Raw genomic sequence first — 18,799 nt, 5'->3', positions numbered from 1 at the left:
CCAATCTGAGCCAGGGAACCGTTGACGGTGGCGGTTCAATCTCTTCATCTGCAGTACAGAACCATCGGGGACCCACTGCAGAGACCTCTGCTCCAGCTAGCAGGCTAATTGTCAATTCTGCTTAAGTCATAAGGGGAGCTATTTTACCGAGACTTTGGAGAGAAAGTGAACCGTCAAATGAAAGTAAAATTGGAATATGAATATAGAAATAAAGTTAAAAGAGAGGCATGGGGAGGTTTTGTGGGTTAGATAACGGGATTTAAGACAAAAAAAAAAAAAATATATATATATATATATATATTATATGAGAGAATAATATCAGTTTCATGAAAGTTGTTACAGTCATGAAACAGCTAAAGTTTATATACTTTGTACTTTTTTTGTCCAATGTGACCATTTTCTCCACAATTTGTTTGAAGTAAGATCATCATTTTCAGCACAAGACACATTATAGTCGCATTCTATTGAGAGTACCATGGACCGAAGGAGAAAATTCATGACATCAGGTCGTTTCTCACTCTCATGGGCACCTTCATACCTTAACTTCTCACTGCTTTAGTCACATTAACCACATCAATCACTGGGGCCCAACACTGGGGCCTCCATCACTTACTGACTGAATCAAGTGTATGAAACGAGAGAGCAACACAACTGGCTGAAGACTGAATTATTTTTTTTTTTGTGTAATGATCATAAATAACTGATCATGGCAGTAATCATGTAAATTACATTTCAGTCCAGACACAACGCAAACTTATCACAAACAAATCATTCATTATTTTTTTGAATTGGTTTAATTTATAGTAACAAACATTCACGAATGGGCTATAGATCATTAGTTGTATTGATCAACTGTTGCCAGATAATGTAGTTCTTACCCAGCCTTTTCAGCCAAACCCACAGTTGGCAAAAATTCTCTTGAGTAAAATGAGTTAGGTGGCATTCCCATTCACAGCCCTTTCCAACTCTGGTGAACGTCACAAACCAATCGTAATGGGAGAGGACGGGCTTTATGCATTAAGTCATAAACGATTGTATCTCTGTAGGCGTGTTTCTCTTACCCCTAGCTTTACGCAAAACCAAACATCCAAAAAAAAAAATCCTGTAATGGAAACAGGACTGATTTGAAGAAGAAAAAAACTCCCAAATATCGAATTAACCTTTTTTTGCTTCCAGGAGGTAGTTTTTTCAGGGGATTTGATAATCTACTTTGCAAAAGTGTCATGGAAACTCCTTTTTCCTTTGAAATGTTCTCCTCAGAGAATCAAAATGACTCTTTAAGCACCATAATGAAAAGTGAAGAAATTGCAAATATTCTAGAATTATATAAGAATAAAATAAATTGCATTTGTATAAATCTTGTATTTTTCTCATTAACAGATGAAGTTTTGTCAACAGAGAGAAACATGTTTTGTTTTCTTAATCTTCATGTGACAAATATTCCGACTTCAATTTCAGACTTTGGCAACATGTAAGCAAAACGTACCAGCTGTTCTAACCACCGCTCATCTTTTCAGCACCTTCCTAATTGGACATTATCAGAGATGGAAGTAGGACAGGATAATAGAAAACTGCCGATCCATACGCACACATACATCTACGCACAAGCACAGACAATCTAGCCTCATCAAAAACGATGCAGAGGGCCCTTTGTTGTCAAAGTCTTCATACAAGAATCGCATATTCATGGGGGTTTATTTAAGCCATTTCTGCTTGCATAAGCATGCCGAGAAGCAGTGAGTCCTCTGAAATGTCTCTTCCTGGCATTCGCTGCCACTTAATCTACCTCTGTGTTTGAGTAGGTGGCACCTTGTTTTTGAAACCTTGCACTGAATCGCGTCCCCATTTCAGTCTCCAGGTTTAATAGTGGCTTGAAGGCCTGTGGTAACACAAAATGCCTCCTGATTATACACTAAACAGCAAGACTGGCAGTTATTCCTTGACATTATTTTGTTGTGGAGTGGTAATGGACAAAGAGTTGCTTTGAATTAGTGAGTTACTGCTTCACAGTTGTACTGATGTTTACTGCCTCACCTTACATTTGTTGAATGCAGCTGTCATCCCACTACAAAGCACAACCAGCACATACAAACCAGGCTGCTCACCCTGAAGTCAGACAATTTCATTGTGATTCCAGACTCCCCATAATCTTTATTTCACATTTTTTCGTTGTTTTATTTGTAAAACCTGGAAAAATATATTCTGTAGTTCAGATAAGTACATAGATTGCATGAGATTTTAAAGTGTAATCAATATAAACAACAGATGAATGACCCCAGCTAGAATCCCCTCATCTATCTACTGCCTGACCAATGGAGTCATGAGGCTTTTCCTTTTCCTGTAAGTAATGATCCATCTGCAGTCAAGCTTTTTTCATCCTCTGTAGGCTCAGCATTCACCACTTCCATTCAATCTCATTCTTAGAGGTGCTGTCAATAATGACAGATTTTTCAGGAGACATGGAGAATATAGCACTCTGTCAAACTCATACATGTACCTCCTCTCTGTGAGTCAGTTGGTTTTCCTGCTGCTGTGCTGGGCTAAAGAAGTTTACTCTGATTTCCACTGAAAGACATGTTACACCTCGTTCAGGCTAAATGACTATTAAACAAGGAGATTGCTGTGAGCTGTTCAGAATAAACAACTGACTGTTTTGTAATTGGGAGTCATGAAGTTATATGACTGTTCACATTATGTGACTGATTGCTGTAAAAGCATCACATACTGGCTGCTACCCAACCCCAAATTACCCAACTGGTCTCTGAAACTTCATTTTATTTATTTTAAATTGGTCCACGGGAGGAAATGAATAGTACAAACTGTAGTGTGATTTATCAGAACACACACAAAAAAAAGACAAGAACATGGGTAAAGAAATTGATTGGCAGAGATTGTTTGTGTTTAACAAAAAAATGAAAGTGAGTTAAAAATATTTTGAGTGATCTCACTCAATGCATCGCTCTCAAGTTACTCTCTGGCCGTAGCTTGTGGCCAGAGAGTGTGGCTAAAGATATTTGGCTTGTGAAATATCCATTGACCATAGCTCAGGGATGCATCAGCCAACGTCTTAAACAAGTCTTGGAGTTGTTCACACGTAACGATCAAGTCCTGACTCCTGCTTTCCAATTTACCTCTGCGACTGCCAAATCAATTTTTTTTTAATTTTCATGACATTAAATAAGACATAAACATAGTACTTTTTGCTTTTCATCAATTAATGTGTTTTGGCACTTTTTATGTGCTAAATACAGTATTGTTATGAATAAGTATTGTCAATAATGGCTGACAGCGTCAATTAGGCCACCCCAACGTCCAATCTAAAAGGAATGTACTGTTAGTGTGTGAGTTTCCTGCCTCTCAGTCAGTGCGGTTACTTGCAGATCTAAATCGAGATATTGGCAATAATTGAGCTAAGTATTTAACTGGAGTTTCTGAGAAATCCAAGTATACATGCCCGAGAAGAGAATCGAATTATTGAGTAAGGTGCGGTCAACTCTGCGACGCTAGGTGGTGCTACACGCCCTTTCACGGTGGCATTCTTCCAGTTAGTTAGAACAATTAGTAAACAAACGCGGCCGTTGCACGCAAAGTCTTCTTCTTCTGCTACTGCACTGTCTTGATGCCGTGACCATTGTTATTCCAGCTTCCATGGTCTCGTCACTTCTGGATAGGGGAGTCCCAGGGCAGCTCAGCTAACGGTGGTATGCGTATACATGCTGGAATAGCTTGAATTACACCCGCTATATCTGGTACTAACAGCTTGATTTCAAGAGCTCCATTTCGGTTCGACTACAGCACGACTAAGGTATATACATGGTTTTTAAAACGTTGATGTCAGTCAATAATTAAATTTTCTGTTAGTGCATGTAAACCTACTGATCATTAGCCTTTACGGCAATTTCTCCAGGGTGCATCCCATCTCATGTATTACCAGGAACAGTCCTTATCAGTCCTTTGCATCACTATAAAGGATTAAGTAGTAATCTTAGAGGTTGGATGTTTGATATTGTGTGAAATATACTTAGACAAAATACAGTATGAGTTTGGAGCAAGTGGCGTGTCAGTTTTGCATAAAACTGGGGATAGTAAGGTGACAGCCAGCAACAAGGAACAGGTCAAGAGAATCGCTGCAATGTTTTCTAGGCTCAGGTTCAATTTGTGCAAGTATGGGAGCCGTTAAATCATAATAATTCACTTGTGGTTTATAGACATTCCGGACATATTGCCTGAATGAAGTCAGACGATTAAAGATAAGTTTTAGATTCAGGAAACACAGAACCAACAAATTTATCTTGCCTGATGCAAATTATACACAAGCACTGTGTAATTTACCCATATCAGCCACACTATGAATTACCTTAATTAAAAACATCACCTCAAGCACTTTCTATTGATCGCCCAGTATGCTAATTCAAAAGTAATCTTGGACAGCAACCCAAGAAAGCCATCACTGCCTGGCTTTCTTGTGGCTGTTCAATCATTAGTCGTTGAAAGCATTTCCTCTTCTTTTAAAATGTCTCCCTTTTTGCCCCAGCGTTTTGTATTTTTAATTTCCTTTTCCCAGTGCTTTGTTTGATGTTTTGTAACTTTTCAAGTGTTGCCAGTGGAATGGTGCTTTTATGAAGGCTTCCCTTGCAGGGTGGCAAGGGTGCATCTCCGTATAAATATTTTCAATTGATGAATATGATAGACCACTGCAGCGCCTTTGATAGTCTTCTGCCAGGGACCTGAGTGATGTCATAATGGTGGGACACCAACCCTAGGCAAAACATCCCAATCCACAGCAGAGGGCAACAAACATTAGAGCCCTTTGACGTTCTCTGCGTTGAATATTACAGTAGTGATTACAGAGAAGGGAGTTGGTTCTGGAGTCCACCAGGGATAGCAGATGTGTTTAAGGTCAAGCCATCTCAATTCCTCCTCAGTCAACTTTGAGATATTTAATCACTTGTTTTGACTGTACTGTTGTCAGCCACAGCCAGGTCTTCATAATGCATGAGGCCATTGCATATGAACAACTTGGCAAGCAAGTCAAGGCAGTGATAGAACTGGATTCAAAAATAAGTTCATGTTCTTCAAGGTACCTTAAGCTTAAAATAAGTTTAACATACAGGCAAATGTCTTTCCTTTCGAAAAGTTTAACATACAGGCAAATGTCATTTCTTTTGAAAAGTTTACCAAACAGATGACCACCTCCAGAACATTTGAACTCAGGAAAGTTTAGTTTGGCCAAAATCAAAACAGTCTCACTACATGCAAACCATAACTTCTCTCAACTCTGGTTTCAGCACAGGTCCAAGAACTGCATGTTTAATTTTAGAGCTTTATAAATGTTAAAGGGCAGCTTTTATAGGACTGAATCAGGCTATTTATCTAAACTTTATGCAAAGCTACATTAACCAATACTTTAAATTATACACCATATGTAATAACTATCGGTCCATCTTTTGTTTTGTCTTAATGAGTTCTTCTTTCTTAAGCTTTTATTAAAGGTAATTGTGTTAAACTTCCCTTTCTGATTTTGAGAGGCTATTAGATACATGTCAAATCATAATCCCAAATATTATCTGAACTGTGTAAAGAGAGTTTTGATGTCTAGAATATTATGTATGAAATCTATTTTCTTAATAGCCTATCTTCTAAATAAGTTTACACAAAATTTCAAATTGTGGCATGAACAGAAATATATGGTGATTAAAAAATGAAAATTTGAAAGAAAAAAGTGTAAACTTGAAAAGAGTCACTAAAGAAAAGCAAATGGTTACGTGTTAAGAAGTTAAGGCCTCGTTTACACGTTGCAAAAACGGTGGTGTTTTCGTGCGTTTTGGCCGTTCGTTTACACGAAAACGAAGCTCAAAGTCACCAAAACCGATAATTTCTGAAAACTCCGGCCAAAGTGGAGAATTGCAAAAACTCTGTCTTTACGTTTGCTTGTAAACAGAGAAAAATCTGACATTTAGGCTTCAGAACGTCACATTATGCGACAGAAACGTCACCAGTGTCATGTGTGCGACCTGTGTTTACAATTTGTTTAGCCACTGTCAATATTTTCTTGTATTTTACCTGTTTTATATTCTAAAGTCACACTTAAAAGTAACTCAACTTCTCTGTAACTCCAAACGAAAGTATCTCGTTCCATCTTGGAAGTAACTGGAAGTTACACATGTCAGTTGTTGACGTTTTTTTCCAGGATTCCGATTGGCTAGCATGACTTTATGCTTCTCGTTACACTGCCCCCTGTAGGTTTGGCTGCTCATAGCACCTTAACAGCGTATTTATGCAGGTTTGTGTAAATGATTGGTATTTTTCAAAACATAGAGGGGGAAATATCCGTTTTTGTAAATACCCGGCTATGTGTAAACGTGGCATAAGATGGATAAAATACAAAACAAATGGCAAATGACTGACAGCTTGTGTTAATTGATGATAGTTTTGAGACATTATACAAAGCAAATTAAAATGATGGCTTATTGCTTCTTAAATAATTACCTCTTGCTACCAAGAATACAGGTGTGAATGGTATTAAATTCATCAAAGTTTGTTATTTTACTACATTTTAAACTGATTTTGTACAAAGGAATAAATAATGTGTCTATATATTAAACACCCAAGATGCTGATATGCTCTGGCTATGTTGTGCCTTTTTCCAGATTGTATCTCTGTACATATGACAGCGTGATACAGATCACAAAATGCATATTATAAAAACTAAACTAATCTCACAGACATTTTTTTTCAAAGCAGAGCTAAAAAGGTAGTAGTACTAATATATTATAGTATGTTGAATTTGGACAGCTTGCATTTACAAGGAGCATTACAATTGCATAAAATAACTCTCTTGCCGTAACACAAAGCCTGTGCAGTTTTGTGCAAATAATATATTTATTTATTTGAACTACTCTTAGCTAGAAATTGCTGGAAATATGCTCAAAAACTCCAACCTGTATGGGAAATAATGTTTAAAAATATTATCCAATAGTTATCCAAGTAACTTTCTCATCATCAAATGTATTAGTTTATTTATTGTGTAAAGGATCTAAAGAGATAATTGTTTAACTGATAACAATTGAAAAAATACGCACATGCATTAAAGTCAAAATATAGTTGATCTGTTTGATGTGTTTATTTTTTTCCAAGTTTTCATTTTTCTACAATACTTTAGTACATTTATGACATTATCCATAGGATTGAAATACATTTTGAATATTTTTGCAACAAAGATGCATTTTCAAAGCCTTTTTTTTTCCTGTTTTTGAGAGACATTTCAGGTGTTGAAATGATCTAACAAAGATTTATGCCGGATGAGGTGGAGGAAAGAAGGAAGCTATCGAACTTGTGTCCTGGTTTTTCTACTAGATAATGATCTCCTGAAAGTGTGTGTTTTTTCCTATTCTTCCAGTAACAGTGTGTGCGAGATGAAAGATAGTTCCGGGGCTAGTGCACCAGCGCACATCTGACTGAGGCAGGTGTTAGAAATGTAGATGGCTGGGAGAGACTAAAGACAATACAAATTTGAAGTGAAAACGCTACTGGCACGCCTCCTCTGTTCTTAACACGTGAAGCCCCAGGCCGATCAATTATTCATCTTATTGTGTGTGCGCGTGGCATAGTGTTAGTTCTGTAGTCGGTGAGGAGGTGTCTGTTGCACTTAAAGAGTGAGCGCCACATCACTTGGCAGGCCCAGGTCTGTCAGCCTGTCTCTTTCTCCCTCTCTCTCTCTCTCTCTCACACACACACACACACACACACACACACACACACACACACACACACACACACACACACACACACACACACACACACACACACACACACACACACACACACACACACACACACCTAAAAAGCCCTTGTTCTGCCTGAGCCTTTTTAATGATGGGATCAGGGGCAAGAATTGGTGGCTAAAGTGCAGCTCCAGTTATCTGAAAAAAAGGAGAAAAGAAAGAAACATAGAGCAAGAGGAGTGTGAAAGAGAGAACGATAGGGTGGGTGAACAAGGAGGAGGAGGTGGTGGGAAGAAGTGTGGGGGGTGCTTTGTACACTGGGGGTATTTTTCAAAGCAGAGCAGACTCGAAGCCATTGGGAGACTCCTTTGACTTTAATCTTTGCTGCTTCTTTGAAAATTATGACCGAGGACCACGGTTGCTTCATTAAAAGACATGTTCTGTTTCTTGTGTAGTTCCAGCCAGATCTTCTTTTTGTGCATGTGCTGCTGATTTCAGCTTTCCATCCTTCGTGTTTCCTGCAGCCTCCTGAGCACTTACCGTGTCAAGGGCCACTCACTTTGGATGCGTGTATGCAAACTGATCATAGATCCATGGATGTTAATGAGACAGGCATGCTGGACTTGCACATCCCTGCGCTGCGCTCAGTATCATCTGTGTCTACAAAGTCATTGTCATGTGTTGCATGGTAATTAAGCTTTCCACTGTGCGTTTTGTTGTCAGTACAAAAATGTGGCAGAAAGGTGGTGCCGCAGTTGGTGCGTTGCTTAATGGAGTAACTGTGGTCCTCAGCTGTAATTTTGAAAGATGTAGGATGTGTGTAAAAACCTGTGCTTCTGGTACTTCTTCTCTTTAAAAACTAAATCAAAAGTATGTTGAAGGAAGCAGAGGTCACTGGTTCAGAATGTATTTAACTGAAGCACCTTTGCAATAGAGGTTTGCGTCCAATCAGAACTTAAGAACAACATTTTCATGTGGTCCCTATTCAGTTAATTCTGTTATTTTTCTCAAATGGCAGCAGTCTTATTGGGGACAACTGCATGTTTCTTCATTTTCTCTTAGAAGGCATTCTTAACATTAAATATACTTGTAGATGTGAAAAGTGAAGGAAACAGTCAAAAGTTTCTGATAGACGTTCGACTCATTGTCCCAGTTTCAGTTTCAGCTCCGTCACCAAACCTTACCATTTTATGCCTCTAGAAATTACAAATACAGTGTCTTGTTTAGCTCAAAGCCTTTTTAGCTAAAAGAGACCAATATCAATCTGACCTACAGTAATAAAGACGTGAAGAATGTTTAGGGTTTTGGGAGGGTATATGTTAGGCCAAATGTTCTTTTTTCCCTAAGTAAATCTTTTACTTGGACCGAGACAGTATTGTTGCCCTAAACCTAATGAAATCGCAAATGATAAGGAAATTTTAAAATAAAAGCTCTGACATAGGGGTTATATAAGACTGAAGGCAAATGAGTGAAAATGCAATGATTACACATTTGAATTGGATTCAGGGGTCCCAGATGAAAGTGCAAAGAGTTACTCTTTAATGAGACAACTGCATATGGATGATGAAGCTTTAGTTAAGAAACTGTTATATAATGTGAAATATAGTATAATTGCATTGGCGTTGCTAGGGTCTTTTCGGGGTTCCAAACAAGAAATTCCTGGGCCCCCCACCCATGCACGCTGAAAAGTTTTTGCATACATAAATGCACAATTTCCGGGACATTTGAGATTAATACTGAACAAAAAATATATTAGAATAGATTAGTGGTTCTGAAAGTGAGGTCCAGGGACCAAGAGAAGTCCACGAAAGCCCAGGCCTATCAATAATTGTTGTAAATAACATAACAATTTACACCAAGATATATGACCTAGGAAATATGAAAGTTTATTCCAAAAGTGCACTGAGGTGGCCTTATAAATTATATACTCAACTCAACTCAACTCAACTTTATTTATAAAGCGCTTTAAAACAACCACAGCTGAAACAAAGTGCTGTACATGAGAGGACACACAATCAACGATAAAAGACAATAAAAACAATATAAGGCCACATCACCCAGTTTCGAATCTTACCCTTGGTAGGTGTTTGTATCTCTGTAAGGACAAAGCTCCGATCACATACCTCGGCTGCAAATAATGAGTGAGAGTTTCCTGGAATATGATAAAACTTTACTGACTCCACAACAGGGAAATTGACTTGTAAACAAGGTTCACATCAGTTGTTTGGGGACCAGGGCAAACTGATGAGAAATGGGTAACTGGAACAAAATACACACTGACTAGGGAGGATAATATTGAACTGTAGAAATGCTACTATGAAAGCAAACTCACATATTCAAAAGATGTGAGACCTCTGGATACTTCAAAACCCAAAATCTAAGTTAACCCAAAAATTACACCTGGTGGCTCAGTGTTCTGACATCTGGAGGCAGAACTTGATACCACATCTAAACATTGATGAGGGACACAATTATGCTAAAGAAAGGAGGAGCCAGGACAACAGATCATCAAGAAGCCCCATTATTATGGCCATATAACCTAAACACAAGCAAGCTAACTGGAGAAGCAGAATCATATTGAAAGTGGAGAACCTATGTGACCCCTTGTCAAGAGATAAGGTAGCTTCTGAAAGTCTGCTAGAAGATGTGAATGCCATGCTATGATCAATACTACAACCATCAACAAGACTAATCCGCTGGTATACAGCACAGTAGCAGTCATCCTAGAGATTTGTGGCTACAGGAGCAACACCACATGCATGAAGAAAAGAAACTTCCAGGGAAGAAAAGACGGCAAACCAAGATCAAGGATATGTGGAAAGAACTAGGCCATATGTTAGAACAGTTGAAAGGTACAATAAGGAAACAACTGCCTAAGTGGTACAACAAACTCTCAGTATCTGAGGCATTGGAATCTGCCAAACACAGACTCACAGACTTGGCTACCTAGCCAGAAATATAGACAACAGAATCGGAAGCTAGGAGAGTAAAGAAAATGTTCTCCACCAAACCATCCGAAGGGGACAGTTTGGACTGAACAGTACTGAAAGAACATTTGGGAGAAAGAGGCATTATATAGCACCAATGCCCAGTCCCCATCTCTCTTTTGCCTTCTGCCTGAACCCACTGCGCCAGATCATCACCGCCATGGATTGTGGTTCAGAAATGGCACAATCATGGGTCCCACCTCTCCATTGATGACATCAAACTGTATACACATGAGACGCTCACTGATCTACCTTATCAGGTTGTACAGCAGTGATAATGGATTGTCACTCAGGCTGGGTAAATGTGCTTGAATACTATCAAAGTGGGGCAAAATGAACATAGCTTAGGGGGTTGAACTACCAGATGGCAACATACTGTATCAGATATCCAGGACAACACAAATACCTTTGGATCCCACAGGCAAATGGAAATTATAAGGAGACTACAAGGAAGTCCTCCTCAGTAAAGTACCTGAAAAGACTAAGGAAGATCCAAAAAAGCCAGCTGATTGGGAAGAACAAAGTCCAGGCCATTAATATGCCCTACCAGTAAGCAGGTACCCTGCTGTTATAGTACTCTGGCCAGGATTTCACCTCAAATCCAGCACCATGAGACTATACATGAAGTGGAAGGCGGGAGACCAGGGAATTAGAGAGCATCAAAGCCACCATCCTGGATGAAACAACAAAGACACAGAAATATATCCAGAAGATGCCCCCTAATGATGAACTCCCAAGTGAAGGAGGTGGGAGAGGAGAAGGAAGATAAACTTAATGGAAAGAGAAGCCAGTGCATGGCATGTACCATCACCAAATCAAAAAGGGTGTCTGACAAAGAAAAAACCTACCAGCGGCTGGAAAAGGCTGCTGCGAAGGACAGCACATAGGCATTAATCAAACAGCACAAGAAAAAGCATTGAGTACAAGCGTGATAGTGGGCAGGGTCTGCCACACCACACTAGACCCCTGGAGACTGTGGGGGGTTCCCCAGAAATAATACAGCACATAATAGCGGGGTTGCAAGATGCAGGCAGGTAAAACAAACCCTGAAGGTACACCCAAGTACCAGACATAGTGTACAGGAATATCTGTACTGACTATAGGTTGGAAGGCCCAAACCCAAGGTAGGAAATATCTCCAAGGGTGGAAAATAAAAAGAGGAAAGATCCTGTGGAATTTCCAGATCCAGACTGATAAACTGGTGCTAATTAACCAATCGGTCATTCTGGTGGTTGACAGGCTCCAGAAGAGAGCACTGGTGATAGACACAGCAATCCCAGGCTACAGCAACATAAACACAAGGAGTTAGAGAAATACCAAGGGTCTTGGAAGAAATGGGAAATATGTGGAAGTTGAAGACAATAGTGGCAACAGTAGTAGCCATAGCACTCAGAGCTGTGACTTCCAAGTTGGGAGACTGACTATAGCAGGTCCCATGAACAACATCAGAGATGTCAGTCCAGGAAAATACTGCATAGAACCCTCAAGCTCTTACTTTATGTCTCTGGTAGAGGACCTGAACTTACAGAGGTTGGTTAACAACTACACTGGACTTGGATCCACTACATCATACTAGTCTCGTTAAATTAAATTAAATTGCTTTTGTTTAGCACCATCTCATATAGAGGCATCTTAAATATAATTACATAAACCTTTTGTCTGATATGTACACTTGTTTAGAGACAATTTATCTTTGATGTGACAAAATGAAAACATTTTCCACCTGGCCATTGGAGAAACATTAATCTCTTTAATGGGACTTAAGCCTCAATGTTCTTTATCCTGTGAAATTTAACCAAATACTTGTCATTTTTGTTGAGTTTGTTGGTGTATTTGTTAATTTTATGTTTCAGTACCCATTCTGCTAATTTTGTAAATAAAAAAAAGATGAATAACTTTGCCAAATTGCTGTTTCCTCCCATGTGTATCCGTGGTAAACATCCAGAATGGATGGAATTTTGCATAATTGTCAATGTATTCATTAATTTATTACAAGATCAAAATCAAATCAGGGGTAAGAGTTAAAGGTTGTCATAAAGATTTGTTTGCAGATTTGGATCTATTCTTTGTCTTAAAAATTAAATAAAGAAAAGTTTGACCATTTGGGGAAGAATCGATTCAGCATAACATATTTGTCTTCTATACTTGCTGTCAATCACATTTCTGACAGTGTCAGATTAAGTTGCTATGACAACTATCCCATCTGCTTGGAGATTTATATACCGGTAGTAGATCTTTGGTCTAGAAGTAACTGCAAGCAGACATTGTAGCTGTACTATATTTGGTCTGTGGCCTCCTTCATTGTCAAAGACTGTTCAAAAGTTACATTTATTTAAATTGATTTTCATGAAAACTAAATTTTAAGTTTGGCTTAGATAAAAATATTTAAACAGTTGAACAGTCTTAGGTAATAAAATGTTGACGTTATTACACAAATGAATGCCCGTGATGCCCTGAAACACTACCTGGTGTATTGCTCACAAAAAATTTTAAAAGAATGAATGAATTCACAATAACAATCAGTTATGCCAGCTTCTGGCCTCTTCAAGTTGTCTTTAGCACTCCTTCAACAGAGAAAATGTCATAACTTTTTTCTCTCCTTGCACACTCATGAGCCCACACAAACATCATCTACAGATTTGATCTAGAGGATCCAGTGTAAGTAGGAAATGAAGATGGAGAGATGAGGCTTGTGTGAAATGCCACACAAAGTACTAATCGATGTCTTGCTGTGTTCACATACTGTGAATGCACAAATCAGGGCACAGCAAGCTGCCTCTAATGACCTGGCCCGGAACAGGCATGCCACACACACACACACACACACACACACACACACACACACACACACACACACACACACACACACACACACACACACACACAGGCACACACACACACACACACACACACACACACACACACACACACACACACACACACACACACACACACACACACACACACACACACACATTAGCCTGCTATCTACAAAGTATGTATGAATAAATGTGCGCATGCTTCCGCCACAGACTCTGCCTGAGTGCTTGCCCTCTGCTCCGTCACCATCCTTTAACCCATCACAGTCTCCGAGTTGACTGGTAAATGCTTTATGAAGTGCCAGTTGTACAGATCATGCCACTGCAGTTTCCCAAAGCCTTGACAGCGGGAGGCATCTGTATGTTGTGATCCTCTGTAAACTGTACAGTATTTGTTGTAAACATACCATGCAGTATTCATGGTGTACCAGTGCAACTGTCTGCTTAAAAGTCTTCAGAGAGGGAGTGGCACAAATGTAATGTTTCTCTGTTTGTGAACAAAAACTCTTAGTTTAGTGTACTTAAGCGTAATTCTTGGTTTCATTCCATCCAAAAATAACAGCGGAGATCAAGAAACCCTAGCAAATGTCCTGCAATGCAAAAAAAAGCAACAAAAAAACATCAGCCATAAACCAAAATAAATCATGATACAGCCATATAAATTAACCTATCTAATAAAAATCTAATGGCATTTGTTCTTCTATGACGTTTCATAACATAGGAAAAGTGAAGGGGTTTTAGAGCACTTCAGTCATTGAAAGGTATGATAAAGTAAACAAAATATATATATTCCGAGGAGAGTCTGTCATGTCCATGAGCCATGATCACTCCAAGCTCATCACATCCCTTTCAGACAAAAGAGAAGTACAAAAGAATGAGAAACAACCTGACCAGGACTCCCTGGCAGAAGAGATATTGTATCTCAATGGGACTTTCCTGAATAAATAAAAAAAAAAAAAAAAAAAAAAAAAAAACAAGAGAGCGTTATACTTGACATGGTTTTTTATGTACTAAGATTATAATTACAATTTTCCAGAAATTATTTTGTCTGTCTACTGACTGAGTTGCGGCCAGCTGCTGTTCACAATTCAATCAAAGCAGAGTTGCAGACTACAAGACCGACGTCAACAGGATGTTGATATACGATGGAAAGATCATTCCAAAGTGAAATAATTCACAATTAGATCAAATGTAAGAAATGACAACACTAATTGTTGGTTGGACCCTAGTTTAGGCTTTCAGGAGTGAAAAGAACCTTCCAAAATAAACCTATTTGATTAGGTTATGGTTAGGTACAGTAACATCACTAGCACTGATATGAGCTTGCTGTATCTATTTATATCATTACCTCTATTAAGGCCTATCGACCTGAAAAAGGACAATGTATTAAACTTGTCAAAGTGTGCGTTGCTGACATGACTCGCTCCATTATCTGATACAGCTGTTGGGTTGATGTTTGGTAAATGAGGCTGGCAGGTCCAGTATCCCTTTAACTTGAGAGTGAAAGAAAGATTGGCCTCAAAATGATGACAACAATCCCTCAGTGCAAAAGAAGAAGCAATAATACACTGATTGAAGAAGACTCAAACGTAAGGCAAGTCTGAAATGTAACAGTCAAAATGTTGGTTCATATACATTTTGTTTTCTTTTTCTGGTTTGGTTTACAGGGGAATGAAATTGAGCTATGTAATGAGTGAAGTGCCAGATATTTCAGTTACAATTTAAGAGCCAGCGCACACCATCACAAACATAACTCATCTCATCATCACCCTAATCCATTCTTTCTTAGAAGAGCAGTAACACTTACCTATTACACCAACACATTTTTTTGTAATTGAAAAACCAATAAGCCAAACTCCAGCAGCAGAGAGCGGAAAAACTGAGCCCATCTTGAATTCTTCCACAAGAAGTATGAAGTAAAGCTACTGTTGATAAGATCCACCTGATAAACTGATCTTTTACAAGAATGACCACCTCTATTCAAGCAGACGTGTTGGATGTTTGTAGGATTGGAGCGTTCAGGTGAGGGTTAATGCAGTCCCAAGAAGGAAAGACATCAGGAAATGATCCTAGAGAAGTATTTATTGCACTTCACTTTGAAAAGGGTTTTTGGGACATTTACAAACCATTTAGAGACTCATTTCTCAGTGAAAAGGATTATTCACAAGTGGAAAACACTTGCGAGGGTTGGCAATCTTCCCAGCATTCTACCCAGTCCTGTTACAAAATCCAAAGGAAAAATCTTATAATATAGTGCACTTGGAACCTTTTAACTGTAGTGATTTTACCATTTTTTAACATGGACGGTCTGTGATTGATTGGTGGCCTGGTCAGGGTGTGCCCTGATTCTCACCTGATGACAGGGGGGATAGACGGCAGCCCCATTGTCAACCTGAACAGGATGAAACAACTGTAGTTCATGAAGGAATAGATGGAATGGTAAGGTAATGCCATACTGCAGATTTGTAGTGATTCTGCAACAATTCTTTAGCATTTATTATGAAACTCCCATTTTTGTTGTGAATCAATATGGCTTTTGAACATTCTGAAGAGAAACTGCATTGTTGATGTCTTAGTTCACAGTATAAACAAACTAGTACGAGCTGTACAGTGCAGTAAGTCAAGGTCAGGCCTCTCACAGAGCTATGCGTTTTTATAAATCTATTCAGTCTTTTATCAAATGGACTCTGAAATTACAGTTTTCACACCATAGTAATAAAAGCCAAACTGTCCCTCGGTATGTGCACATGAAACAAACTGAGAGGCACGGGAGCCCTTTGATCAATCAGTGTGTAAACAAATCCTGATGCAGGAGCCCCACAATTGGATGTGCGCAGATCAAACTCTGTCAAGTCATCAACGTGCAAATAATAAGCTCTTGTTCTCTGAAGGGCAGCAGTCACAGCAGCGCCATCAATTAAACTCCAAAGTTTGTGTCTTTTTCCTTTATATTGATGGTGAGCTGAGCGAGTCAGACTCCGCTTTGTCTCGTACCGTTCCTTCAAACTCGTCTGCTTACATTATTAGGAAATAGATGATGGAGAAATGAATGTGGCTTGCTTTTGAAAAGTGATGAGTGTTGAAGGGGTTAAATAACAGATCCTGCCATGCAAGATGGGTAGAAATGTGCCTTTTTTTATTAACCCGTCTTTTTTTTTGTTTTGTTTTATTGTGTCTGACATGTTTAGAGACAAAGCTGCCCCGCAATTGTTTGGATTGTTTATAGCTCGCTCTCTCTCTGTATATATATATATATATATAGATAGATAGATAGATAGATAGATAGATAGATAGATAGATAGATAGATAGATAGATAGATAGATAGATAGATAGATAGATAGATAGATAGATAGATAGATAGATAGATAGATAGATAGATAGATAGATAGATAGATAGATAGATAGATAGATAGATAGATAGATAGATAGATAGATAGATAGATATAGATGTTGTGACCACATAGGTGGAAGATTCACAACTGTGGATGAAGTTTGAAACATTTTTTTTTTTTTCAGTCTGCTCCTTCTTGTTAGTGCATCCTTTACACTGTGCACGAGAGTATTACCCTCAAACAAGTCTGTCCTCTTTGTTTTAAGCTCTATGGGGACCCTCCGTGCAAAAAAATAATGTTTTGGAAGGCAAGCCAAACCAATGTGCGGGAGAGAGCATGGAATCAATAGTGTCTTCTTTTCTTACTTGATTTAAATGAGGGCTACCAGCTCTGAAGTTCCTTCTTGCCATGTTCATCTTGAAAGAATATGCGCTGGATGCACCGACTCCAAAGCCCAGCACAGTTACCATTGGCATATTAATAATTTAATGCAAATAATCATTGAGTATGCAGTTTGTGTGTGAGTTTGAGCTGAAAGACAAAAGTAAAAAGTGGAGTCTCACATTGCATTGAGGAAAATAAAGTGAGATGTTACACAGGCCTCTTTCCAGCGTCTCCGCGGGGTGAATGCTGGAATGAATCCCCTCAGGAGCTGTACCATCTCATCTAGTTTTCTCTGATTTGGATCTTATCAGCAGTTCTCATTTCACGTTGCCGTAAAACGAGATGTCAAAGTGTAATTTGACATGGTTTTCCAGAGTAAACAAACACTGAGTTTCACTCAGCATTTTGATCATGCCCTAAAAATCCCCTGGACAGCTGATACTAAAGACTGGGTTGATTTACGTGTTAAGGTGAGCCTGCTGACTGGATTAGCTTTTTTCATTGACTACCTTGTGTGCTGTATATTGCATGCGAGTACAAAAAAGTTATATGCCTGATAGTTAATGGGTTCATGGACATTGTTGGAGGTTGAGGTTGTTCACAGCACAAAGAAAAAAATATTACATTAAAGCTTCTTCTTACCACGGTTGCTCTCAGGCTTCAACTCCAGCATCATTCTCTCAGTCCCATCAGACTATCAATAATTAATGTCAGAGATTTCATGGGATTGAGTACATTCTTTCTCCCGTATTGATGGCAAATTTATTTTATTTACACCAGGCCTTTGATGAAATAAGAAGCCCCACATAACTCTGTACTTAGTCTGTAGGCTAATTTCTGAGAAAGAAAGAGAAGGATCGGTGGTGGTATTGTGGAGCCAGTCGGGCTTTGGCTGTATAGAGTCCCAGAGGTGTTTCCTGAGCCTCCCTGCTTTTCATTCTCATTAAATGTTGTGCTTTTCTTCTTCACCCTGGTCCTTCTCTCGATGTCTGTGACAAGCACTAGAAGTTTGAAAGCCTGCTCCATCACTGTATATATATATATATATATATATATATATATATATATATATATATATATATATATATATATATATATATATATATATATATACAGAGCCGCCGCAAGGGGTGTGCGAACCTTGCGCCCCAAGGGGCCTCGCGCTGTGAGCCTCGCGCTGTGGGCCGTTTTTTTTTTTTTTCGTTTTTTTTCTCCTTATAAATATCAACAGTCACGTTCCATCGTAGATTGTAGGCTATAATAATGATAAAATGTGCATTGTGCGGCCAGTGTAGGCTGATTCTTACTTTACAACTGTCCTGAACGCATCAGGGCTGTGAGCCAACGCTGATTGTCTGTAAAGCATGGTTCTGCGTTAAATCGACGCAGAGCCTACGCCGTAGGGTACGCGGCGACGCGCACCGTACGTGCGCATCGCCGCTTACACTACGCCGTAGGCGCTGCGTTGGTGTAATGCGGAACCATAAATCAGCCTTAACAGTTGCAGCAATTTGCCGACTCGGCAAATTTGCGGCCATGAAGGAGATAAGCG

This window comes from Cololabis saira, chromosome 1 (assembly GCF_033807715.1).
Source record: "Cololabis saira isolate AMF1-May2022 chromosome 1, fColSai1.1, whole genome shotgun sequence".
Lineage (NCBI taxonomy): Eukaryota > Metazoa > Chordata > Actinopteri > Beloniformes > Belonidae > Cololabis > Cololabis saira.
The sequence above is the reverse complement of the archived record's forward strand: the minus strand, read 5'-3'. Positions refer to the sequence as shown.